The 26,693-nt window shown below is 38.3% G+C and overlaps 1 protein-coding gene across 1 annotated transcript in view; it reads right to left on the bottom strand.

The window, feature by feature from the left end:
• The window catches only part of BMPR1A (bone morphogenetic protein receptor type 1A), a 139,961-nt gene that overhangs the window by 112,265 nt on the left and 1,003 nt on the right, over positions 1-26,693 (bottom strand). The gene's annotated exons all lie outside the window — the stretch shown is intronic.

Raw genomic sequence — 26,693 nt, 5'->3', positions numbered from 1 at the left:
AAGTGTGGTCAGATGCCGGGGCTTAGGGGAGGGAGAAATGGTAAGTGAGGATAGTTTCAGCCAGGCAAGCTGAAAAAAGTTTGAGAGATCTGTTGTGTAACAATGTGCACATAATTAACAATACTGTAGTGTACATGTAAGTCATCAAGAGTGTAAATTTACGTTACGAGTTTTTTACTACACACACACACACACACACACACACACGCAAAGTACAGGGTAAGCACAACTGGATTTACCCAACATTGGAGCTTCTCAACTAAGCAATGAAGCAAGTGAGGGCAAGGGTGTTGGGAATATTTGCAGCTAAACCATTATGACTGACCACAGACTTCAAACTGAGTAAGAAGCAGAGTGAGAACATAAAGGGGGAGTGTGGTGAGGAACAGTAAAAAAGTAATAGGGTCAGTGGTTTGTAAATCCTAGTGAGGTAAAGGGATTGCTTATATTAGAAGGCATGAGATGGAAAGATGAGAAGTGATGATCAGAGTAGGGTACTTGAAATTGAAACTATGGATTTATGATTATGATCACATTACTATTGTATAATAGACCTGAGGTCAGGGTGGCTGAGGTAGAGAGAAAAACATTGGCAGAGGTCAAGGAAACAAGAGACTAGGAAGGCATGGAAGAATCGGCCACCTGGATGTTGAGATGGATCAAGAATTAAAATAAACTACGACGCCTGGGTGGCTCAGTCGTTAAGCATCTTGCCTTTGGTCACAAACCACATCTTGCCTTGGGTCATGATCCCAGGATCCTGGGACAGAGCCCCTCATGGGCTCCCTGCTCAGCAGGAAGCCTGCTTCTGCCTCTCCAACTCTCCCTGCTTGTGTTCCCTCTCACTGCGTCTCTCTCTGCCAAATAAATAAAACCTTTAAAAAAAACACAAAACAAAACACCACTGGGTTAATGAGTTAATAAAAGAACATACATATTACTATAGCTAAAAAAGTTTAATTATTTTAACATCTGTATTTCAATATACTTGGTTTCCTTAGAAATCCAATTGTGTTTTATTTTATACATTTAAAAACACTCGTCTGAAAAACTGCCCAAAAAACTTCAGAACGCTTGAGAGCAAGAAGAGGAACTGAATGGTCAGAAAATGAGGCACAACAGAAAGGCTCCAGGGGTTGAAAGGCAGTGGAAGAAAAGGGTCTGAAAAGACTCAACACAGCCTTGGGTTCCGTAAGTTCAATGAGACTTTAAACAGAGTAAGGGAGACACAGAAAATGTTAAGTGGAAAAGGCAAGTTGCAACATAGAATGCATAATGCCATCTGTATAAAACACACAAAAAAATGGAAATATACTTTTGTAAAGGGAGAGAAAATTTTAGAAGGACACAAAGTGGCCAACTGTGGTTTAGAATGAGAAGTAAATTGAGAAGGAGGGAGGAGCAAGAAAGGAAGAAAGGGGGAAAGCTTACTTTTCTACATTGTTTAAACAGTTTGCAGCAAGTGTGTATTACATTAAAAAAAAAAAAAAATAGTTCTTTTTAGGGGAATCCTTTCTCTTTTCCTTAATATATTCTCCTGTATTCTTGCAGGACACTAAGGGCTGGGCTTCTGGGCTCTCTAGAGAACTCAGTGATGTATTCTTTCAGAAAATGCTGTCTAAAAACAAAAAAACTTTTATAGCAGGGCAGGATGGCTATTGCAGGGAATGATTTTAGCTATGTGGGGCTGTCATGAAGCAATTAGCCTTGTTAGGCCCTCAAATATTTGACTTCTGTGTTAAGGCAAGCAGGAAACTGGAAGCTTCACTTCTTGGAGCTCTCTCTTCATGCTTCAAAACACACCTGGGACAGGAAACTGCAAAGCAGGCCATGGTTATTGGGCACTTACCGAAAGTAGCAAACATGGTAATGTTCTCTCACGCTGAATGGCTACTGCTGGTGTATAAGGAACCTACAGCCGTGTATGTGCCATTGTACTGAACTTGTTTATCAGTGTCCCAAGTTTATCAATTGATTCTCCTGGTTTTTCTAGGTAGATTACATGCTCTTCAAAGAGCACAAGCAAAGAATACAAGTTTTTACTTTCCCTTTTAAATATCTATGCCTTTTTTCCTTCAGCCTCTTATTCCATTGGCTAGAGCCTCCAGTTAAATGCTTAACAGAAGCAATAAAAATTAGCTTAGTGGGGGCACCTGGGTGACTCAGCTGGTTGAGTGTCTGACTCTCGGTTTCAGCCCAGGTCATGATCTCATGGATCATGAGATGGAGCCCCCTGCCTAGCTCTCCATTCAGTGGGTAGTTGGCTTGAGGATTCTTTCCCTCTGTCCTTCCCCCCGCTCACTAGCTCACTCTCTCTCCCTCTAAAATGAATAAATAAATCTTTTTTTAAAAATGAGCTTAGTGTTGTTCTCAGAAAGTTTTCACAGTATTTTACCAGTCGGGTTTACTACATGCTCTAGGTGGGTTTTACCCCTTATCAAGCTGAGGAAGTTTCCTTCTTTTCCTAGTCTATCAGAAGTGGTTACTGAATTTTATCTGGTATCTTTTGTTATCAATTGAAATGATCATACGATTTTCCTTCTTTGATTTACCAATATAGTATAAATGATACTGAAAGGTTTGCTAAGATCAAATCATCCTTGAATCCCGTGGTGAGTTTTTCCCTACACAGTTTTGACATACTGTTGGATTCAGTTTCCTACTATCTTATTTTAGATCTTATAAATAGGTGATAAAGGAAAATAGCCTATTGTTTTCTTTTCCTGTGCTATGTTTTTGCTAATAGAATTATGATTGCTTCAAAGGGCACCTTCTCTTTTACATTTCTTTTCTTTCCTCTGGAAATTTGTGTAACAGAGGGATCATCAATTACTTTAATGTCTTATAAAAATATCTGGCCCTTTTGAAGGGTATATCTTCAACAATTCAACAATTTTTTTCTATTTCTTCATCAGCTACTGGATTATTGAACTCTTCTATTCCTTTTGAAAATTTTAGTAATTTACATTTTCCCAGGAAATAATCTGTTTCATTAATTTCTAGGATGTGTGGCATGAAGTTACGTACAATATCCTCTTCTGAGGCTCCCATCTCAGCACTTATGGAGGTGTCCCTGGCTCGTCTGTAATGTTTGCCTCCAGCTTGTTTTCTTCTTAACCAGGCCTGCCCAGAGTCTGCCAGCTTTGATTTTACTGTCAAGAGCTGTTTTATTTCGGGGGCACATGGCTGGCTCAGTTAGTGGAGCATACTACTCTTGATCTTGGGAGTTGCAATCCCAAGCCCCAAGTTAGGTATAAAAATCAAATCTTTAAAAAAAAAAAAAAAAAAAGTTGTTCTATTTTTCATTAACTTGTAATTTTATATTTATTAATTCTTTCATTCTACTTTATTTGGGTATATTTTGTTTTTTAATCAGTTTAAACTGAATATCTTGTCCATTCAGCTCTAATCTTTCTTGTTTACTAATATTTAACTGCTATGAATTTTCCATAAAGTTTCACATTGGTGACATTGATATGTAGTGCTCTCACTGTAATTAACTGCTAAAATTGTGTGACTTCAGTTACGATCATCTCTTTAAGTTATTTAAAAGATATGTCTCTTCCCTTGCTCTGAAAGAAGTAGATGTTTCTGTTTTGGATTTTTGTTCTTTTTGGTCTGTATGGTTCTGTTTTGGAGGGGGCATCCTGTTTCTGCTCATTTCTACTGCACTATGGTCAGAAAATATAAATTAACCTATTTTATTTTTGCTTTCTGAAAATCTACTGATTTGTGGCACAAAAATGCTCATTTTTTGTGACTATCCCATGTGCTGGGAAAGCATACATATTCTTAAGAAATCTCTGTAGGAACAACAACCAGTCTTCATTAATGATCCAGAATTTAGAAATATAAAGCCAATGAATACCAGTAGCTATTTTTCTCCCCATAGCTACACAATGCCTTATTTCAGCAATGCATCTTATTCAATGTTCTCTCTATATATTCACTTCTGATCACTCAGCTACTTGAATTCCGCCCTTGAATCTGTGTCTAATGACCTAAGCACTCTAGTACTAAATCCAAGCAGTCTCCAATGACCCTAAGCAAATTCCTAGGCCAAACAAGCCAAACAGCCCCACTTGAATCAGGGTTCCATCATCACTCTACTCAACTACAGCCAGGGAAAGCAAGGTCATTGTTGAAAGGCTTTTTTTTTTTTTAATGTAAAAAATATTTTTATTTTTTTTTTTAATTTTTTTTCCAATTTATTTATTTTCAGAAAAACAGTATTCATTATTTTTTCACCACACCCAGTGCTCCATGCAAGCCGTGCCCTCTATAATACCCACCACCTGGTACCCCAACCTCCCACCCCCCCCACCACTTCAAACCCCTCAGACTGTTTTTCAGAGTCCATAGTCTCTCATGGTTCACCTCCCCTTCCAATTTACCCAAATTCCCTACTCCTCTCTAACGCTCCTTGTCCTCCATGCTATTTGTTATGCTCCACAAATAAGTGAAACCATATGATAATTGACTCTCTCTGCTTGACTTATTTCACTCAGCATAATCTCTTCCAGTCCCGTCCATGTTGCTACAAAAGTTGGGTATTCATCCTTTCTGATGGAGGCATAATACTCCATAGTGTATATGGACCACATCTTCCTTATCCATTCATCCGTTGAAGGGCATCTTGGTTCTTTCCATAGTTTGGCGACTGTGGCCATTGCTGCTATAAACATTGGGGTACAGATGGCCCTTCTTTTCACGACATCTGTATCTTTGGGGTAAATACCCAGGAGTGCAATTGCAGGGTCGTAGGGAAGTTCTATTTTTAATTTCTTGAGGAATCTCCACACTGTTCTCCAAAGAGGCTGCACCAACTTGCATTCCCACCAACAGTGTAAGAGGGTTCCCCTTTCTCCACATCCTCTCCAACACATGTTGTTTCCTGTTTTGTTAATTTTGGCCATTCTAACTGGTGTAAGGCTTTTTAAAGTTTACCCACAGCCAGGCCTCCTCTACTTCCAGGAGTAAGGGAGAACTACATTCTCTATCCTCTGGCAGTTAGGTAAGCCAAATGACTAGTTCTGACTAAAGTTTCATGCTTACTAGTTACAAGACCCTCCAATGTTTCTTCCCTTCCACTGCAACCAAGAAAGCCATGTGTTCCAGAGGGCCAGCTATAAGAGGACAGAACCTATGATAGGCTTCAATCTCAACTGCCTACTTCATTCAAGCTGTACATGGGATGAGAAATGAACTTTTTGCTCTGTCTAGCCAATGAAATTCTAGGATTTTGTTCATTAATGAGGCATAATTTAGCCAAACCTGGTTAATACTATCCTGCTGAACATTAGCTCCCAGAGCTGTGGGGAAGTCCCATTCTCTGATATATTCCCTTTTTATAATAAAATTGACATTTCTAGTACAAATGAAATTTGGGGGAAAGGGTCTTTCTCTTCTACAGTCTCCAAATTTTTCTAAAAATAACAAATGTGGTTTTCATAATCAGAAAAAAAAACCCTTTAAAATATTAATAAAAGTTTCAATGGACTTAGCACTTTGGAACTGGAAACTTAGCCATCACCTAGTCTAGTCCTGATCTTTCATTCTGTAGAACAGAGAACTGAGACCTGAAGCGTGTCCTGAGTAAGACTACCCAACCAGTCATATTGGACTAAGGGTAATTACTCAGGCCTCTGGACTGCTGAATTTAAGTCAGTCATGATAACACATTTTAAGATTTATTCCTTCTTCTTTTAAAATATACTTTCTGTGACTCTTCATGGGTCTATATCCCCCACTTTATCCTACTAATCAGTTTTGTACATTATCTCACTACATTCTCAACATAAATAAGCTCAGGTCTCCTATTATCCACCCTTAGCCCTCTAACCTTTTCTGTCCTAGCACCAATATCACATAGTAATCTTACACCTGGGTGGGTTTGTGATTTTTTTTTTTTTTTTTTTTTTGATGCCGGTTTCCCCCACTAGAGCATAAGCTGGATCCCTGAAAGCAGAACTCAGGACAATGTTATCCACCATTAAATAATAACCAAGTCTGGATGGTATGGATCTATAACAGGTACTCATTACATACTTACCAAGCTGAATTAAACTTTCCAAGTCTTAAAGACTTAGAAATAATTACCAAGATGAAAACTAAACACCTCAAAGTTCTTTTCTCTGTTCTCCTTAGAAAAGTTAGGGGTTCTATGGAAGGGCCAAGAAAATGAAAGGTTTTCAGAAAGTTACTGAGGTAAATCCTCCTAGAAACCAAGAAAACTAGGAATGAAGCTATGAGGCAGAGGAAGTTCAAGCATACTAATAGCGAAGGGTGCCTGACTGGCTCAGTTGGTAGAGCCTACAACTCTTGTTCTTGGGATCATGGATTCAAACCCCATGCTGGGTGTAGAGCTTACATACATACATACATATTAAAAATAATACTAATAGGAAAACAAAGTAAACCTATTTCTATCATACCTTTCCCCTTATTAAAAAAGGAATTTGGGGGCGCCTGGGTGGCTCAGTGGGTTAAGCCGCTGCCTTCGGCTCAGGTCATGATCTCAGGGTCCTGGGATCGAGTCCCGCATCGGGCTCTCTGCCCCTCAGGGAGCCTGCTTCCTCCTCTCTCTCTGCCTGCCTCTCTGCCTACTTGTAATCTCTCTCTGTCAAATAAATAAATAAAATCTTTAAAAAAAAAAAAAGGAATTTGATGTAAAATATAAAACTAAAATTCTCCCACTCTATCCAATGAAAATTAAGAGGAATTCCAATCATTTCAATTTCTTAACATTTGAATCACTGATCTTTAGCCTTTCCAGTTTTCTGATACATATTTTTAAAGCTGTAACATTTCCCCTAAGTATAAAATTAACTGTCCCAAATTTTGCTATGACATGTATTTTCACTATTATTGAGCCTATTAATTTCTAATTCCTCCATAACTTTTTATTTAGTCCATGGATTTAGAATTAGAAGTACATTGCTTAATTTCAAATGTTCTTCTTTTTAACTGATTTCTTTTTTTTTTTTGAAGATTTTATTTATTTATTTGACAGAGAGAGGTCATAAGTAGGCAGAGAGGCAGGCGGGGGTGGGGTGGGGTGGGGGCAAGCAGGCTCCCTGCTGAGCAGAGAGCCTGATGCGGGACTCAACCTCAGGACTCTGAGATCATGACCTGAGCAGAAGGCAGAGACTTAACCCACTGAGCCACCCAGGCGCCTGTAACTGATTTCTAACTTAATTCTACTATGGTCAGAGGACACTGTGAATGATTTCAATCCTTTGAAATCTGTTGAGGCTTGCTTTATGACCAAAAAATGGTCATATTCTATCCTCACTGGGTGTGGTGCTCTTTATTAACTTTTTCTTTGTGTTGTTTGGTTCTCTACATCCTTACTAATTTTTTTGTCTGCTAGTTAAATCAGTAGTTAATGATTGCTTATGGTCCCTGATCTAAAATTATAAACTTACACACTGCTTATTATGGGCCAGATATGGTTCTAAAATATAAAACATAAAACATATATATATAAATCTTAAAACCACTCCATGAGTTAAGGAGCATTATTCCTATCTTAGAGAGGAAGAAATAGAGATGTTTGTCAAATCAGTTTGCCAAAATTGCTAATTGCACAGCTAGGAAGAAGCAGACCTGGGATTTAAACCAAGAAGAGTTGGTTTAATTTAAACCCAAGAGGAGTCCGTGTCCTAAACCACTATATAAATAAAATTAAATTTTATAGGGACTCCTGGGTGGCTCAGTCAGGTAAGCATCTGCCTTTGGCTCAGTTTTTGGTCTCAGGGTCCTGGGATCAAGCCCTGCATTGGGCTCTCTGCTCAGCAGGAAGTCTGCTTCTCTCTCTCCCTCTGTATGTACACTCTTTCTCCCTCTCTCTCAAATAAATAAATAAAATCTTTTTTAAAAAATCACTAAATCTTTTTTAAAAAATCACTAAATAATCACTAAATAATAAGTAAATAAAATAATGTATACCAGCATATATATATATATATATATATATACATACACGTGTGTGTGTGTGTGTATATAAAAAACATGGACTTTAATACACACCTTCATATATAGTGGTTAAGAGCTTAGATAGAGGGGTGCATGGGTGGTTCAATTAGTTAAACATCCGCCTTCGGCTCAAGTCACAATCTCAGAGTCCTGGGATCCGGTCCTGTGTGGGGCTCCCTGTTCAGCAGACAGTCTACTTCTTCCTCTCCCTCTGCCCTTCCCCGCAGCTCGTGCTCTCTCTCGCTCTCTCTCAAATGTTTTTTTAAAAAAGAGCATGGATATATAAATATTTACATATATATGTTATAGATATACATAGAAATAGTGATCCTAAGATAAAATGTTTTCCCTCAAGTAGGGAAAAATTTTACTGAAAGAGCACCCAAAAAAATAATTAAGAGCAATTTTTTAAGAGCAATTTTTTATCAGAAGTGTTTAACATGTGAATTTGAAAGGACACAAATATTGCATCCTCAGTATCAGCAAACCATGCCAAAAAAAAAAAAAAAAAAAACAGAAAAAGAAAACAGAGAAGAATTATACTAAATATGACCAATGGTTATTATGAGATGTTGGGGACTTTATCCTTTTTGTTCTACTTTCCCATGACTTCTTTTTTTTTTTTTTTAAAGATTTTATTTATTTATTTGTCAGAGAGAGAGGGAGAGAGAGCGAGCACAGGCAGACAGAGAGGCAGGCAGAGGCAGAGGGAGAAGCAGGCTCCCTGCCGAGCAACGAGCCCGATGTGGGACTCGATCCCAGGACGCTGGGATCATGACCTGAGCCGAAGGCAGCTGCTTAACCAACTGAGCCACCCAGGCATCCCCATGACTTCTTAATCTTAACTAAGAATCACCTTTAGAGGGAGGAACACAAAAGCTTACTACAAGCTCTAACCGAATCAACAGTGTCCTGTCGCATCTCTCAAGTTAAGAGTAATGGTAATAAGACACTGAAAATCACAGGAGATAATGGACATAAAAGTGCTTTGTAAAGCATAAAATATACAAATGTTAATAATTACAAAGCATCCTAGGACTAAATAAAAGCTTTTTCATGCCTTTCCCCTTTTAAATTTCAGCTGCTTTAAAGTGCCTAACTTTTTGAAAACATATTTTGTTTAAACAAATTCAGAAGACTTGGTTTTGATGGGCAGAACATTAAAGTGCCACATATCCTTGAGCACTGACAAAAAGGAAAGCAACGACAAATTTTACAAAAGCATCAATCTCTCCCAGTATCACTGAAAACAGCCCGATCTGTATTTAATAAAATGTTGATTCAGGGCTGAAGATATAAATAGGAAATCTACGTTTAACCCAAAAAAGTGATGTTACTTCCAGACAAGAATTTTTATAACCCCCAAAATAGAGGAATAACTCATTTAAAGATGAATTAAATATACATTATATAACTAAAAAAGTACATATCATAATTAGTGATAAGACTGTACACTCATTATTTTAAGGATATGCTTTCCTTTCAAAGTTTCTTTCCCTATATCTGCACAGAATCCATGAATAAAGAATGCACAGCTGCCTCACAGATGTATAATTTCAGTGCTTAGATTCCATTCTTTCTAGCTTCATTCTGCTAGAGGTTTTGGATTTTCTATTTCCATATGGTTTTTGACCTCCCTTAGTTTAGGTTCTACCTCCCCACATCATATTCTATTTTAGTCATTACAGAAAAACACATCAAATTTGAAACATCTTAACTTTCTTTTCAAAGCTTTAAAGTTGCAAAGCTGAACAAGAAAGGGAGAATATACAGAAAAAAAGATAATCAGGTAAGTAGAACAAGACAGCCAAATTTCCCAAATTTCCTAGTTAGATAGCACCCCCTCCCTGGAACTAAGCCCCACCTTAATTCCAAGTTTCTTCTATTTCAGTTTAGACATTCACACTTAATGGAAGAGAATTTCAGTTTTGCTCACCTTTCCTCAAACTCTTAAGTTATGGTAGAAACATTTGGCGGGGGAGAAAGAAGGAAAGGTTAAGCTTTTTTTTTTTTTTTTTAACTTAAACTGCACATACCAAAATGTTTACAGGAGTTATCTTTGCGTAATATGAGTATGAAGGATTTTTACTTTTTTCTTGGAACTTCTCTATGCTTTATACTTGTTCAGTGAGCATTACTTTTGTAATCAAGACACAAATAAGGCTTTTCTTTTGTTTTGAAGAAAAAACCTGTAAGGAAAGGGGTTATTTTTAAATATCTACATGCCATAATCAATTATGTTTAAATAACTTCTGTGAAACAACAAAAGCAATTTAATAATTTTCCAGGGGACAGTCTTGGTATCATTAACAGGTAAAAAATCAGGTTTCATTTCTCAACCCTCCTGACTCCCAAAACTGCCCCATAGATGGGCTTATTCATTTTCATTTTCAATTGATGTGGCAGTATTTCTTTTCTTTTTTTCTTCCTGTTCTTCCACAGGGTAGATTTTAAATGTATTCTAAGAATTGTGATACAAATCACATAATTATGGTAAGCAAATATCAGCCCAGTCTCAGCTACTTGGCAGTAACAGCCAAGATAAAGCTGTGAAAAAAGGCCCATCCGTGTGATCATCAACAATTAAACTTGTGGATACCTCAGAAATGAGATATATAATACAACCCTAATTTTTTAACAATACTTATGGGAAGCATTCTGGATAGATGCTTAGAAAGCAATTGCACTCCAGTGGCCTTGGAATGAGCTTTTCTCTATGATGCAAAACAAACATCAGGGAAGTAAAAAAAATACCAACCAAAAGTTACCAAAAAGTTACCATTACCGCAAATTTAAGTATTAAAAAGAGAAGGAATCAACTGTCAAAAGTCAATCAAATTTAACCCACCAAATACATATATTTAGACCATGAGGAGAGAGGATGTTTTACCAGGTACCTCCATTAACACACCAACAAACACAGGCAAATCCATCCGTACACTAACAGGCAATAGTAGTAGGCAAAAATAAAGTAAAATGTAAAATATGTGTGTGAGTGTGTGTGTACAGCACACATACTCATCTTAAAATGATCCTACTCTCTTTGAGAACAAATATAATTCTGTGGTTGAGAACATGGTCCCTGGAGTAAGATTACCTACATGTGATTCCTTAACTCTGCTACTGACTAGATGCACAACCCTGGGCAAATTAGGTCACCTCTGTGGTCTCCTTCTCCTCTTGTGTAAAAGGGAACTAACAACCATCACGTCATAGACTACTTGTAAGATTAAATGAGTTAATAAGTGTAAAGCATTTAAAATAGGGCCAGTGGAACAGTCAGGACAATATGTTAGGTATTATCCAGTACCTCCAGATCTTTTATTTTATTGCTCTACAGTATTTAAACTCTCACTCACCTTTTCTATGTGAACAATACTGAAAGTTAATTTAAAATATCACAAATTCAAAATCTCCTATGCTGAGTAAAAGATATTAAACTAAGGCTTTTTAGGGGTGCCTGGGTGGCTCAGTTGGTTCAGCGTCTGCCTTGGACTCAGGTCATGATCTTGGGGTCCTGGGATCGAGTCCCGAGACCAGCTCTCTGCTCAGCAACAAGTCTGCTTCTCTCTCTCCCTCTGTGATCTCTCTCACTTTCACTCTCTCTCAAATAAATAAAATCTTTTTTAAAAGTTTAAAGAAATTTTTTAAATAAACTAAAGCTTTTTACTGACTACTTTTTATTTAATGTTTCCAAGATCCAATAAACTCCAACTCCATAAAACAAAGGAATAACATATTTTACTTACCATTTCAAATAAAAGGGTCATGATATACAGTTTATAATTTGAAGTGCACTAGTAAAAATTAAAATATCCTTAATGTTAAAAAATCATATTGTGCAGAATTGGAATGTATTTGGACAGAGAACTATTAAGAATATCAAAGGGTCATGTATAATACTCTAATTGCTTTATACAGAAAAAAAGAATGGGGGCTGGTGTCAGCGGGGCCTTAGTGGGAACTTAAACTGATACATATATGATTTTATTTTTTGTTTAAAGATTCATTTATTTGTTAGAGAGAGAGTGCACACAAGCAGGGTGAAGGGGAGACAGAGGGAGAAGCAGGCTCCCCGCTGAGCAAGAAGCCCTGCAGAACTTGTCCTGGGATCATGACCTAATCCAAAAGCAGATGTTTAACTGACTGAGCCACCCAGGTGCCCCAATACTTATGTGATTTCAATAAGGGTCTGAAATTGGCACAAACACAAGAAAACGTTTTCTTTTTCTCCAACTTCTACCTCCAATTATGGTTGGTCCAATTTCCCTATCCTACCCTTTAATGACATCTAGAAGAATTCCTACAGCTTTATACCAGTAGTTTTCAGTTATTAAAAAAAAGTACAGTCCAGTTTATTGCTATTTAAAACTTTAATCTTCAATCTTACAGTCATCTCTTTCCCTCCAAATTCAGATTTGGCACATGGTCCAAGAAAGTTCAACCAGGGAAGTGGTGTAGTCTGATCTGTCTGGGGAGGAGAGGGCAATGAGGGAATCAACTGTCTCAACATGCGACCACTTCTGCAGTCCTCTGTGGTGGCTACCACCGCCCTGGCTAACACAGACTATGACACAGGCGGCCAAATGATGGTTTTTCTTCTCGGGACAGGCCGGAGCTCTTTGGTGACTGAGGGGCACGAGGCTCTAATCCATTCCCTACCCAGAGATCTGCTTCAGCTCAACTTCTACTTTTGCTCCCCTCTCCAACAGAGCCAGCCCTGTCCAGGTGGCTAAAGCCTGGCTACCTTCCAACTGCCCACTTGAACAGAAATTCAAGACAAGTACAGGCTGTTCCACTGCTACCCTCTCTGTCCACACTGAGGTTTTTGTCCACTTTTCTTTATCCCTTACTCAAGTAGGCACAGATAAACCAATCAGTTGTGTAACAACTACTGTCTTGGTAATGAGGATTCTGGTTCTGCTCGACTTTTCCCTCATATTCCTAACCTCAGGACTGGTTCTCTTAGACCTTCCCACGCTAAACTCCTTAGGAAAGGCCACCTCAAGGGAACAAGAAGGGAGCAAAAAGTACAATGATCCTCACCAAGGATCCGTGGACAATGCCCCTCTCCTCCATTCTCTGAAAGCCTTCTGTCACACCCTAATAAGCCCTGAAAACGATTCAGACCACTAAGTGCTTGGGCTTTCTTTAGAATCTGGAATCCTTGTGCTCGCTTCGGCAGCACATATACTAGAATCTGGAATCCTTGACTTACACTTAACTCTGAGGTCCTAGTCCCCATTCTGAGTTAACTAGGAAAGCCCGGTGCTATTTACTTCTTTTATTTATTATTATTTTTTTTTTAAGAATTACTTATTTTGAGAGAGAGAGAGAACACAGGGCTGAAGGGCAGAGGGAGAGAATCTCCAGCACACTGCCTGCTCACCAATGCGGATGCGAGGCTCGGTCTCCCCACCCTGGGATCGGTGCCTGAGCGGTAACCAAGAGCCAGCCCCCCAACCGACTGAGCCATCCAGGTGCCCCTGCTACTTCGTACTCTGATTCGTTTGACCTTGGTGAGACAATTAACCTTCATTATTAGCCTCCAGTTCTTAACACACAAAACCAAAAAAGCAACAAAACCTCCCATTATCAATTTGCCAGTACTCCTGGTACACAAAAGTACTTTACAAATTCAAATGTTAATAATGTGAATAAACATAACATGCACTTCCAGAAGGTATCAGGATTAAATGTAATCTTCAAGGACCCTATATAGCAGTCATTCAAACTGCTTTTGAAGATAAACCTGACCTCATCTTCTCCCACACAAATACTCTCTCACACAAACATTTATCAAGTATTACTATGTGGTAAAATAGTGTTCAGTGCTTAATTGTGCTTTCAGTCTTCACAGAAACTGTGAAAAAACTATTATTACCCTCATTTCACATACGAGGAAATGAAACTTAGAGAGATTAACTACTTTGGCGCACAGTCACAAACCCAGTAAACAGAGAGTAGTAAGGGATGGAACACTAAATACAGACCAGAGATAGGCAACTAAACATAGAAATAATTCAAGGTTTAATGAACGTTTTAAGTTATTTGGAATCCAGAAGTCACTGTAATCGTATCAAGATCCCTTTATCTTCTTAGGCAATCTTTGTATAAAAAATTCACTATTTAACCTTAACTATATGACTTTTTGTTGTTTTTTCTGAATGATGTGACCAGTAGAACCTGTTACAAACCATCTTCTTTTTTTTTTTTTTTAAAGATTTTATTTATTTATTTGACAGAGAGGAATCACAAGTAGATGGAGAGGCAGGCAGAGAGAGAGAAAGGGAAGCAGGCTCCCTGCTGAGCAGAGAGCCCGATGCGGGACTTGATCCCAGGACCCTGAGATCATGACCTGAGCCGAAGGCAGCGGCTTAACCCACTGAGCCACCCAGGCGCCCCTACAAACCATCTTCTACACAAACTGATAAGTTGCTAAGAAAGACTAGGAAACAGTGAATAAATTTAAAAAGAACAAAGTCTTAGTCAACACAATTAGAATAATGATGCCACTTGATTAAAAGACAGCATTATTATTGTAGGACTATATATATCCAGGAAGACAGGATGTCTCTTTAATAATACATACCACTTCATTTCACTAAGTTTTAATTTTGAAGAACACATTTTGAAAACTGTAGTTTAAAGAAATTTGGCTTAGGCTCTTTATATTTAAAATACCTCGCTTTGTTTTTAGACAGAGAAACTTCATTTGCTTATTATCCCTTGCTCTAGCAGCCAGAAACAATCAACCTGGTCACTGCCAAGAAGGAAAAAATTTTCTTCTACCCTCTTAAGTTCTATATTTGGAGGACTGCAAATTAAATGGACAAAAGATAGATTAGGAAGAGAAAAGACATACTGTCATTCACTTAACAGTGTTTACAGAAAGATGTGACTAAAAGAGGCAATTAGAATTTGAGGCTCATATGTTATTAAGGAAAAGAGAGGGGAGGAAGGTATTTATGGGAAAACAAATCACTTTTAGGAAAGATAAACGGGCCCTTAGGAGAGTGGATATGATATATATGGCAATGTCAGTTTAGGTGTGAAGCCACTTTTTCTTTCTTCTCCTCTCTAGTGATAAGAATCAATCATCCCTGGTTTTGGCTTAAGGAGCAGCTCTATGACAAGTTATTCTGCAAGGCTATGCTTTTAGGCAGATAAAGAAGTTCAGGAAAAAAAGCCTATTCTCAAATACCTTCAGTTGAAAATATTTTTTCTGTGACAGTGATGCATTCTGGACCCATTCACCAACAACACATATAAGTATCTGAACACTTACTGTATACAAAGCATTGAATTAGTACCGAGGGCAAAACAAAATATTTTAAGACAAAATGCAGTCACCAAAGAGCTTATAAAATAAATGAAGAGTATCAGATAACCTAAACTTATTATTTTCTTTTTTGTTTCTAAACACTCTTACAACAGCAAAGGAATTTTTATATATCCTGAACAAAAATGAAAAACAAATGACCAAAAAAAAAAAAAAAAAACCCAAAACAAATAAACAAAAATGCAAAATGCCAAGGAATAAGTTAATATCCATACCCCAAAAAAGAATTTCTGCAACATGAATAAGAAAAAAGATTAGGAAAATAAACAAATGAGAAAGAAATGCAAAGAACCAACAAACATATAAAACTCTGCTCAACCTTACTCAAAGAAATACAAATTAAAACTATAATACTGTTTTTTCAGCTGGCAGACTGGCAAAGATTGAAACAAACCGATGTTATTATGTGTTGGTGAGGGGGTGGGGGAAATACACTCAAACACTGTTGGTTGGAATGTAAATCGTTACAAAGATTTTGCAGAGCAGTTTGGCACTATAGCAGAAATGCATGGCTACTCTTAGAGTAAACACATTTCTAAGAATTCATCCTATAAAATAAAAATAGCCTCACAGGAAATGTACAAGCACCACAGCACTGTTTACCATGCAAAACAAAACAAAACAACCCACATCAAACTGACTAAATAGTCATCAATAGGGTATTGGTAAATAAAATGAAGGTATATTCATAAAAGGGAATATTACTTGGCTACTAAAAAGAATGAGTAAGTCGATATTTAATGACAAAAAGAGTCCTCCTATTTTTTCAGTGAATACAAAGTTATAGAAAAAATGGTGCATAGTATCACCTCATTTTTTGGAAATGGGGAGAGGAAAAGAAAAATAAATAAAGACAGTGGAAAAGAAAGATTACATTTATCCGTGGCTGACTCAGTACAAAGAGCATTTGACTCCTGACTTCAGGGTCAGGAATTCGAGCCCCATGATACAGAGATTACTTAAAAAAATAAAACTTCTTTTTTTTTAAAAAAGGGGGGTGCCTAGGTAGCTCAGTCGGCTGTGTCCAACTCTTGGTTTTGGCTCAGGTTGTGATCTCAGGGTTCTGAGATCCAGCCCCATACTGGGCTCTGAGCTCAGCATGAAGCCTGCTGGAGATTTTCTCTCTCCCTCTACTCTTCCATGTGTGGGAGCGTGCACTCTCTCTAAAATAAATAAATCAGGGTGGGGGGAAGACTGCATTTAACTCTGTACTTTTAACACTTTTAATCCGTGGGGTAGTGAAGGCAGGATTTCAGAAGACTTTCACTGTCTACTTATTTGCTTACAATATGAAATTCAGATTATCTCAGACTGGCCTTTTGCTCTGGTGCAGTCTGCCTTCTATCACCTAAGTATCCAGTTCTGGTTCCCTTTCAGAATCATTAGATCTCTACCATCCCCTATAGTAGGCAATACATGTGGCAAATACATGTAACTTCTGTAAAGAGAAGAAACTAAGGCGGGGGGGGGGGGGGACGCCTGGATGGCTCAGTTGGTTAAGCGTCTACCTTTGGCTTAGGTCATGATCCTGGGGTCCTGGGATCAAAGCCCCAGATTGGGCTCCTTGCCCCTCTTCCTGCCGCTCCCCCTACTTGTGCTCTCTCTCTCTAATAAATAAAATCTTTAAAATAGAGAGAAAGAGAAGAAACTAAAGAAGGCTCTATGATAATACAGTTAGGGAAACTATACTGGGGTGTTACCAGACTAAAAGCTGAGAAGGCTTGTAATAAAGAAATGTGATCTATTAATAAATGGTACAAGAAACACCAAAAGACTGCCTTTAAATAATGATGCGAAAGAGCTAACTTTTAGGTATGAACCACTGAGGAAAGCTTCACAGCCGAGATAAGATTTGGAAGCATTTTGATAAGCAAAGAAGAGGGGGAAGGAGAGTCCAGGTATAGTCCATTATAATACATAATTTTAAGTTTTTTTACTAGCCATACGAAAAAAGCAAAAAGAATCAGGTGAAATTAATTTTACTCCTACTTAATCCAACATATCAAAACAGCATCATTTCAATAAATAATCACCACTTTAAAAGCATAATGGGATATTTTACACACCTTTTTGGTACTATCTTCAAAATGTGGTACATAATTCAGACCAGCCACATTTCAAATGTTCAACAGCCACATGCGGTATTGCCTACTATAGGGGATGGTAGAGATCTAATGATTCTGAAAGGGAACCAGAACTGGATACTTAGGTGATAGAAGGCAGACTGCACCAGAGCAAAAGGCCAGTCTGAGATAATCTGAATTTCATATTGTAAGCAAATAGAAACCAAAGGAAAATATTTAACAAGTAGGAATGATGACTAAAGCACTATTTCAGGAAGATTAACTTCTTTTTCTCTACTCAGATTATATACATAAATTCAACATGCAATTTTCTACCCAACATTTTTATTACATGAAAGATTACTGAAACAAAATAAAAAGAACTATCTGTCATCAAGCAACTACATTTTGTTGATTTAAGATACTTCTGAATATTTACTGTTGAAATATTTTCATTTCATGACACTTTTAAACAATTTTTTGGAAAAATGTTTTAAGAACTTTACCAAAGTTTAACAGCCTTTAACACTCTCTATCAAGAGCTTCTTTTAGCCAAAAATCTGAAATATTCTTAATTAGGTGCAAATTTAAGACATTTAAGATCTTAAACTACTGGCCTACAATACAAAAAACCTTAACTGCTAATAGGAAAACTACCTACAAATTTAAACATACATAAAATGGTATCACAACTATGAAAGTCTCCAGATTTCTTAACCTCAAAATTGAGAGCTTCTAACATTTTGGGTAATTTACCCAAAGGCTAGAGGAAAAAAAAATGCTCAAGAAATGAGATAAGAAATCAGGGCATGAAAGAACACCACTGGCCACAAGCCATTCCCTTCATTACTTACAATGACTGCCAAGGCAGGAAGAGGGACTCTATAGCCAAGAGTCAGAAACCCAGTGATGTCACCACAACCAAAAGCATTACAGGACCTGCAATTTCAGCAAGAAACTGCTCTGCATTAAAGCTGGGGAATTTTCTTTCTTTCTTTCTTTCTTTTTTTAAGTAGAAAATGATCTTAAGGTTCACCAAATACCCTTCACTTTTTAAGATAAGGAAAAGGAGATCCAGTAAGTTTAGCCTAGTATCCAAGACTGCACAGCTAACTTAGTGGTAGAACCAGTACTAGATGTTAATTTATAAAAACTCAGAAGCCAAAACTAAAGTGTTCTGCTTCTTCATAATTTTTCATATTTCCCAGATTATCCACATTAGCTACATTTCTTTTTTTTTTTTTTAAGATTTTATTTTAGGGGCGTCTGGGTGGCTCAGTGGGTTGAGCCGCTGCCTTCAGCTCGGGTCATGATCTCGGGGTCCTGGGATCGAGTCCCGCATCGGGCTCTCTGCTCAGCGGGGAGCCTGCTTCCTCCTCTCTCTCTGCCTGCCTCTCTGCCTACTTGTGATCTCTCTCTGTCAAATAAATAAATAAAATCTTTAAAAAAAAAAAAAAAAAGATTTTATTTTATTTGGGGCGCCTGGGTGGCTCAGTGGGTTAAAGCCTCTGCCTTCAGCTCAGGTCTTGATCTCGATGCTGGGATCGAGCCCCGCATCGGGCTCTCTGCTTGGCCGGGAGGGAGCCTGCTTCCTCCTCTCTCTCTCTCTGCCTGCCTCTCTGCCTACTTGTGATCTCTGCCTGTCAAATAAATAAATAAAATATTTTTTAAAAAAAGAGATTTTATTTTATTTCATTATTTGAGAGAGAGCGTGTGTGAGCCCGAGCAGGGGGGAGTAGCAAAGGGAAAGAGAGAAAGACACCTTGCTGAGCAGGGAGCTGGATGCAGAGCTTGATCCCCAGGACCCTGAGATCATGACATGAGCCGAAGGCAGTCACTTAACCGACTGAGCCACCCCTAGGCACTCCGATGCATGTCTTTTATAATTTTTAAAAGTCAAAAAAAGTTTGCTTTAAAAACCACTGAATATTTTCAGAAACATTCTCTTTCTGCTTCCTGGTTTACAGTCTTACTCTCAAGGCTACTTTCTCAGGAAAGACTTCCAAAGCACCTATACTCTGAACAGACAAGTTTCTTTATTACACACTCTCATAAGCTCCCTGTACTTCCCCTGTATGGATATATATTTTTAAAGATTTTATTTATTTATTTGACAGAGAGAGAGCACAAGTAGGCAGAGCGGCAGGCAGAAGGAGGGGGATGCAGGCTCTCCACTGAGCAGGGAGCCCAGTGCGGGGCTCAATCCCAGGACCCTGAGCCAAAGGCAGCCGCTTAACTGACTGAGCCACCCAGGCGCCCCATGAGTCTTAATATAACTACAATTAGACAATTATTTGTGAAATGATTTAATAACTATCTTCTCTACCTAGGTCTTACACTGGTATTTCTCAGGGCTGTTCTAGGCTCTTTGCTGTGTACAGCAGGATAATATAACCATGTAATTATACACAGAATTGCTCTTATGTGTGTATTTTTCTTCAGATACTCAAAAAATGACTTTACAAAAGGTGAAGAGGCAAAAGATAGTGGATTTACACTGTTCACCTGCCTAGAGCCATCCTTTCTTTGGGGGAAACAACCACTTTTCCCATCTCTCATGGTTCTAGTAAGGCATTCAGTGCTGGTGTTTAACTGGCTCTCTGACTGCTCTGGGACAGTAAGCTAGCCCTGGCCAATGATGGCACCCCAGATTCCACGTAGTCCCATGAGACAAAACAGATGACAGAATAGATGCACCTGGGAAAGAGATACCCTTCTTACATCTTGACTCCGCAGCAGTAAGAGCCATATAAGCCTGGAGTTGCCAGTGGCTATCCTCTGCCAGATAAAAGTCCTGCCTGAAAATCAAACCCAGAGAGTGGAGAGTAGATAAAACAGACCGTCTAATTACATCATCTGAACACTGAGATCCGAATTTCTAGTCTTTTTAAAAACTTGGAAGTATGGGGGGAGGTGACAAGCCTTTTTCCCCTTTAAGCTAATTTGTGTTGGGTGTGTCATTTGGAAGCAGAAATCACTTGAGAAAGCCACCCAATTCTCATTAATAGAATATACAACCTAGGGGCGCCTGGGTGGCTCAGTTGGTTGGGCAGCTGCCTTCGGCTCAGGTCATGATCCCAGCGTCCTGGGATAGAGTCCCGCATCGGGCTCCTTGCTCGGCAGGGAGCCCGCTTCTCCTTCTGCCTCTGCCTGCCATTCTGTCTGCCTGTGCTTGCTCTCTCGCCCTCTCTCTCTGATAAATAAATAAAATCTTTAAAAAAAAAAAAAATATATATATATATATATATATATATATATATACACAACCTACATGGCAATTGCTCCCAAATATCTACTCGCAGTTCAAACTTCTCTCAAACTCCAGCCCCATACATGTAACTGCCAAGTGGAAATCTCTACTTGGTTGTTAAAACCCCATATTATCAAAACTAAACTATTTTCCTTCACAAACCAGCTCTCATTTTTTCATCTCTACCCTATCACGTTTCCAAACCAGAAATATGCAAGTCATTCTTGCCAATCCCATTCCTTCTCTCACCCATAGCTAATTACCAAGTTCCGTCCATTCTAGACCCTAATTATCTGCCACCTTCCTAATCTGGGCCAAGATGGAACAGGTTTCAGTGTCCCTACAAGTTTCAGTGTCCTCAGTCTTCCTCTCTTCAAAATGATTCTCCACTATATACCTAATCTCCTTAAACTGTACATCTGATTATTTTATCCCTACACTTGATATACCCCATCCTCTTTCTTAAATCAGTAGCCAACTGTATACTACTAGAGGAATAGCCAAGCTCCACTGTTTCACACCTAATTAGTAGTACAAACAAATATATACGCCCTAAAGAAAACAAAATTCATCCGGCGTCTGGTTGATACAGTCGGTTGAGCAACTCTCTTTTTTTTTTAAAGATTTTTATTTATTTATTTGATAGGCAGAGATCACAAGTAGGCAGAGAGGCAGGCAGAGAGAGAAGAAGGGAAGCAGTCTCCCTTGCTGAGCAGAGAGCCTGATATGGGGCTCCATCCCAGGACCCTGAGATCATTACCTGAGCCGAAGGCAGAGGCTTAACACATTGAGCCACCCAGGCACCCAATGAGCAACTCCTGATTTGGGCTCAGGTCCTGGTCTCAGGGCTGTGCTAATGACCGGTGTCAGGCTCTGTGCTCGGCAGGAAGTCTGAGTTTCTCTCTCCCTCTGCCCCTTCTCCACTGTGTTCTCTCATGCTCTCTCCAATAAATAAATCTTAAAAAAAAAAAAAAAAAGTTAATCAGAACCATAAAAGTATAAAAATGGAATGACACCAGAGTAGCTCAAATTCACCTGTTTTTAATAAAAGATACTAAAAAATAATTTCCTTACCTACCTAGTTGATGTCTATATAAACTTGGTTTGGGGACCCACTGGGCCCTCCACACTCTGATCTACTAAAGCCCTGCTCTAACCTAGTGCTATCTTCCAAAACCACTACTGGGGATCTCTAGGCACATCATTTTATTTCCATTTTTAAAGAACTAATAGCCTTTAAAATATTAGCTACAAAAACTGATATACAACTATGATTTAGAAAAATATCCAAACATTTACAATGATTTTTGTATTTACTTTTTAAAAAACTAAGTATATGATGATTGTTAATGATGACACATAAGTACTGGGTATTCTCTTTAAAAGAGTCCATAAAATTGGCTATCACAACTCTCCCACAATTCCGCCTTTACATTATCTGCACGATTTTGTGAAAATTAAGCTCTCAGAAAGCTGAGGGTCAACTGCCTCACAATCAGATTGGCATAACTAGTTGTAGGAGACCCTATCCAAAAATAAATATTTCTCTATCCTGCCCAAAATGCTTTACTTGTTAAAAAAAAGTTTAACAAGCATCCTCTTTAAAAAAACAAAAACAGGGACGCCTGGGTGGCTCAGTTGGTTAAGCAGCTGCCTTCGGCTCAGGTCATGATCCCAGCATCCTGGGATCGAGTCCCACATCGGGCTCCTTGCTTCGCAGAAAGCCTGCTTCTCCCTCTGACTCTGCCTGCCACTCTGTCTGCCTGCCACTCTGTCTGCCTGTACTCGCTCTCTCTCTCTCTGACAAATAAATAAATAAAATCTTTAAAAAAAAAAAAACACACACAAAAACAAAAACAAAAACTTTTCATAGTAACAACAGAACTACAAGTCACTCCCACATAAGTGTGGTTTAAATTCTTCCCTACATCTATACTAAAGGAATGGGAGCTTTGCTTAACTGAGAAAAACCCTTTTTGTCAGTCCTAAGGCACACATATTTTTCATATTTTAGCATCTCTGAAAATAGGGTCCATCTTACAATTGATGGCTTCTTGAAATTAACTAGAAGCAGATTTTCTTTATGAGTGGCCCATAAAAGTATGGTGCATCTTGTAACTTCAATACAACTCAGCATTTAATCTTATAAGTGTTAAAAAGTTAGACTGACTTTGTCGGTTTGGACGTTGAAATATTTAAAGTTATTCTAAAAACATAAACACTAATAAAAAGTGGAAGAGGGAAGGACTTCCTAGTTCAAAATATAGCCTGAGGGGAAACCCATTTTCCTTTCTCTTTATGGCTCTCTGCTCCCCTAATCTGAAAACTGGATCGGTACTACTATAACTGATGTCCAGCCACTACTAGGCTAGACACAAGCCTTTCTCCACTTATTCATTTTAAAATGCAACAAAGTCAGTTACAGACCCAGGTGGCAGGTTAGTAGTAAAACTATATATATTTTGTATAATATATATATATTTTGTATAATAGCTATATAAAACCAAATAACTCACAGAACTGCATTATCAACATGTGCATATCACTATATATAAATGATACTTCAATAAAGTTGATTTTTTGGAAGATTTTATTTCTAAGTAATCACTACAACCAAGATGGGCTCGAACTCACCACCCAGAGATCAAGAGTTCCATGCTCCACCAACTGAGCCAGCCAGGCACCACAATAAAGCTGATTTTTTTCAAAAGACAAATTAGTAAGTGCAGTAAGAAAATACTAGATAAAAATTGTCCTTAACCAAAAAACCCTTCCTTCCAAAGGAATCCCTTCAAAAGGGATTTCATTCAGAAGAAAATGGGAACAACTTCAGAAAGGGGGAAAAGCACATGTGCAGAAAGCAAAAATAGCGGGAGACAAGAATAAAGGAAATCTGAGATAAATTCCCTGGAAAGAACTTCATTTAATAAAAGACACTGGAAACTTCTAAGTAGAGAAGTGACAAACTGGGCTTCAATATTAACTTAAGCAAAATGGCATAAAAGAACCCAGATAAACCTGAAAGTGAAGGCGAAAAGATTTTAACACTGGCCCAGGTGCAATGAGAACCTGATTCAGTTAGCAAAAAAAAAAAAAAACAAAAAAAAAAACAAAAAAAAAACAATGAATCAATCAATCAACAAATATACAAATACATACACAATATATACTGTTGCATATAAATTTATATCAAATCAAAGAAATTTAAAGAAAAAGAACTGTGTGGAAACAAAGTAACAGCAAATTTGAAAACTCAATAAATAAATCTCTGGAAAAAATATTAAACACTAAAACTCACACAAGAAATAGAAAACAAAACCTACGCAGACCAACAGTTCTTAAGTAACTGAAATGGTATTCAAAGTCCTCTACAGAGAAGGAAGAAACAAACAAAGCCTGAATGGTGTTATAGGTGAGATATGCCTAACTCTCAAGATAATTCCAGTCTTTATAAAATGCTTCTAAGGGGTGCCTGTCAGTTCAGCACCTGATTCTTGGTTTCAGCTCAGGTCATGATCTCCGGGTTGTGGGATCAAGCCCTATGTCTGTCTGCTCAGCATGGAGTGATCTTGAGATTATCCCCCTCTCCTTGGCCCTCCCCCACACTTCAGTGCCCTGTCTCTCTCTCTGAAATAAATATCTTTTAAAAATATATAAAATGCTCTTGAAATGAGAAAAAGGAAAACTGCCCCATTCATTTTATGAGTCTATAACCTTCATACCGACATGTATCAAGACTTGTACCCACATCACGAGGAATAAAGTGGAACAATACGGTGACAGTAGAAGCAATAGATGTAGACTGCAGGTAAGATGTGACGGAATGGAGAAAGGTCTGTGTTTGGTATGACATCAACAGAAATAAGGAACACCAGGGAAACAAGTTTGGTAAGGAAGAGTTCAGTCTGAACCAGAACAACCAGGTAGAGGTATGTATAAAGCAACCGGGAAAAACAAGGATCCGCGGGCAGAGAAATAGAGAATGAGATCTGAGAATGATTTATTTTTTTTATTTTTTATTTTTTTTTTTAAAAGATTTTATTTACTTATTGGACAGAGAGAGAGATCACAAGTAGGCAGAGAGGCAGGCAGAGAGAGGAGGAAGCAGGCTCCCCGCTGAGCAGAGAGCCCGATGTGGGGCTTGATCCCAGCACCCTGGGATCATGACCTGAGCCGAAGGCAGAGGCTTAACCCACTGAGCCACCCAGGCGCCCCAAGATCTGAGAATGATTTAGACAGAAGAGCCTGAACAATAAAAATGTCAAGGGACTAGTGACATATAGAAAAGTGAAACCTTGGAGAACACATATTAAGCAGGAAGAATGGAAAGGGGCAAAGGGGGAAACAAAGTCAGTATACCACAGAAGCCCTTTGTCCTACTCCTACTCATCCTTCAGAATGGTTCCAAAGTGATGTTTTAAGGCCTTCCCAGATTGTCCCAGCACCACCAGCACCAGGACGGGTCCCCATTTTAAACTCTTCTAATACTGTGCACTTTAATTATAATCAGTTACAGTTAACTACAGAATTCCTTCTTCAATCTCTTGTCTCCTCCACTAGACCTTAAGCTCCACGAGAGCAAGGACAATGTCTGCTGTTGCATCCAAATGCCTTGCAGGGTGTGTCAGAATATGACTAAGTATCTGTTGAATAAAATGGATATGTGAAGGAAAAAAAAAAAAGCCAAGGAAAGGCATTTCAAGAATGAGAAGATGATGTTAAATATCACATAAAGCTCAAGGAGATTATTTAGAAAAGGGGCTTAAATGTGTTATTTAGGTTATAGGTAGCCCTTGTGAAGGTGAACTGCAGATAACAAGGGGTTAAGAAGTGAAAAATTAAATTAAAATAAAATAGAAGAGAAGAGAATGGATGGCCAGGAAGTAAATGCAGAAAAAGTAAACTGCTGTTGGCAAACTTCAGAGATGAGATTATGGCGGACTGATTTTTAATTTTGCTTCAATTTTGCAATATTTTACAATTTTTCTTTAATGAACAACTAGTACGTTTAGAAGGAGACTTTTTTTAATGTTAATACAATTTTAAAAGGAAGAACAGCAACATGACAGCTTGAGGGAGTAGCATGCTCAAGGAAAGGTTTTTGTAAACTGAAAAAATCTTAAGCACATTTATGCTCTCAAGAACCCTAAAAGAGAGTAATCCCTACTCCATTAAGCAGGAAAGAGCAGAAAAATGAAACAAGGTGTTAACTAAGAGGAAGGACAAAAAACATTCCACGGAGATGGAAAGAAAACAGATGACAGAAGTAACCCAATACATTCTGGAAGGAGCTTCCACTGAATGCCTCAAGCTTTTCAGTAAAGGGGGTGGAGAAGTGACAAAACGTTTTAAGTGAGTTCCACGAACACTGTGCAGAGGGGGAACACCCAAAAACACGAGTGGAATACTGGTTCTATGAAAGGGTATTCTAAATTTCCATCACTCTTTTGTAAACTCAACCCCTTTCTAGCTCAGAACTGCCCATATTTTTGCTTTAAGTTCAAATATTTAAATAATACTCGTTCACAGACTTTTTATTTCAACTGAAAACAGTGATAAGCATTAAGTTACTTTCTACTGCAATTCAGAGTTGAACTCTCCTAAGTAAATAATAGAGAATTGTTTTCAACTCAAGTAACAAAACAGCGATCATTTCAAGTACTGCAAAGTGCTCTAAACATAGAACTGTTTGCAAAAAGAGGTTTTGTTGTTGCTTTTAAACTCATCCTAAATCTCGCTCTGACAGTTCCTGAACAGCAGAGAAAACCCTGGGTTCAAATCCCAGCTCACCCAGACAAGCTACTGAACCTCTTTGTGTCTCGGTTTCCTCGCCTAAAAAATGAACACAATAACTAGGGTTATCACAAGAATTAAATGACGTCACACAGGTGAATGAGCCAAGTTCGCACTGTGTACTCAAAAGAGTTTGGTAACCATTTATTTGAAAGAGAAAAACTGCAGCCCCCCGACCAAGTAAAACATCCGAGAGCATGGACGAGTATACAAGTCACAGTCACAAAACGCCAGACCCTTAACACATCGCACATTATTTTTCTTTCCT

Source organism: Neovison vison, chromosome 2 (assembly GCF_020171115.1).
Source record: "Neovison vison isolate M4711 chromosome 2, ASM_NN_V1, whole genome shotgun sequence".
Classification (NCBI taxonomy): Eukaryota; Metazoa; Chordata; class Mammalia; order Carnivora; family Mustelidae; genus Neogale; species Neogale vison.
Note: the sequence above shows the minus strand (reverse complement) of the source record. Positions and strands in the feature narration are given on the sequence as shown.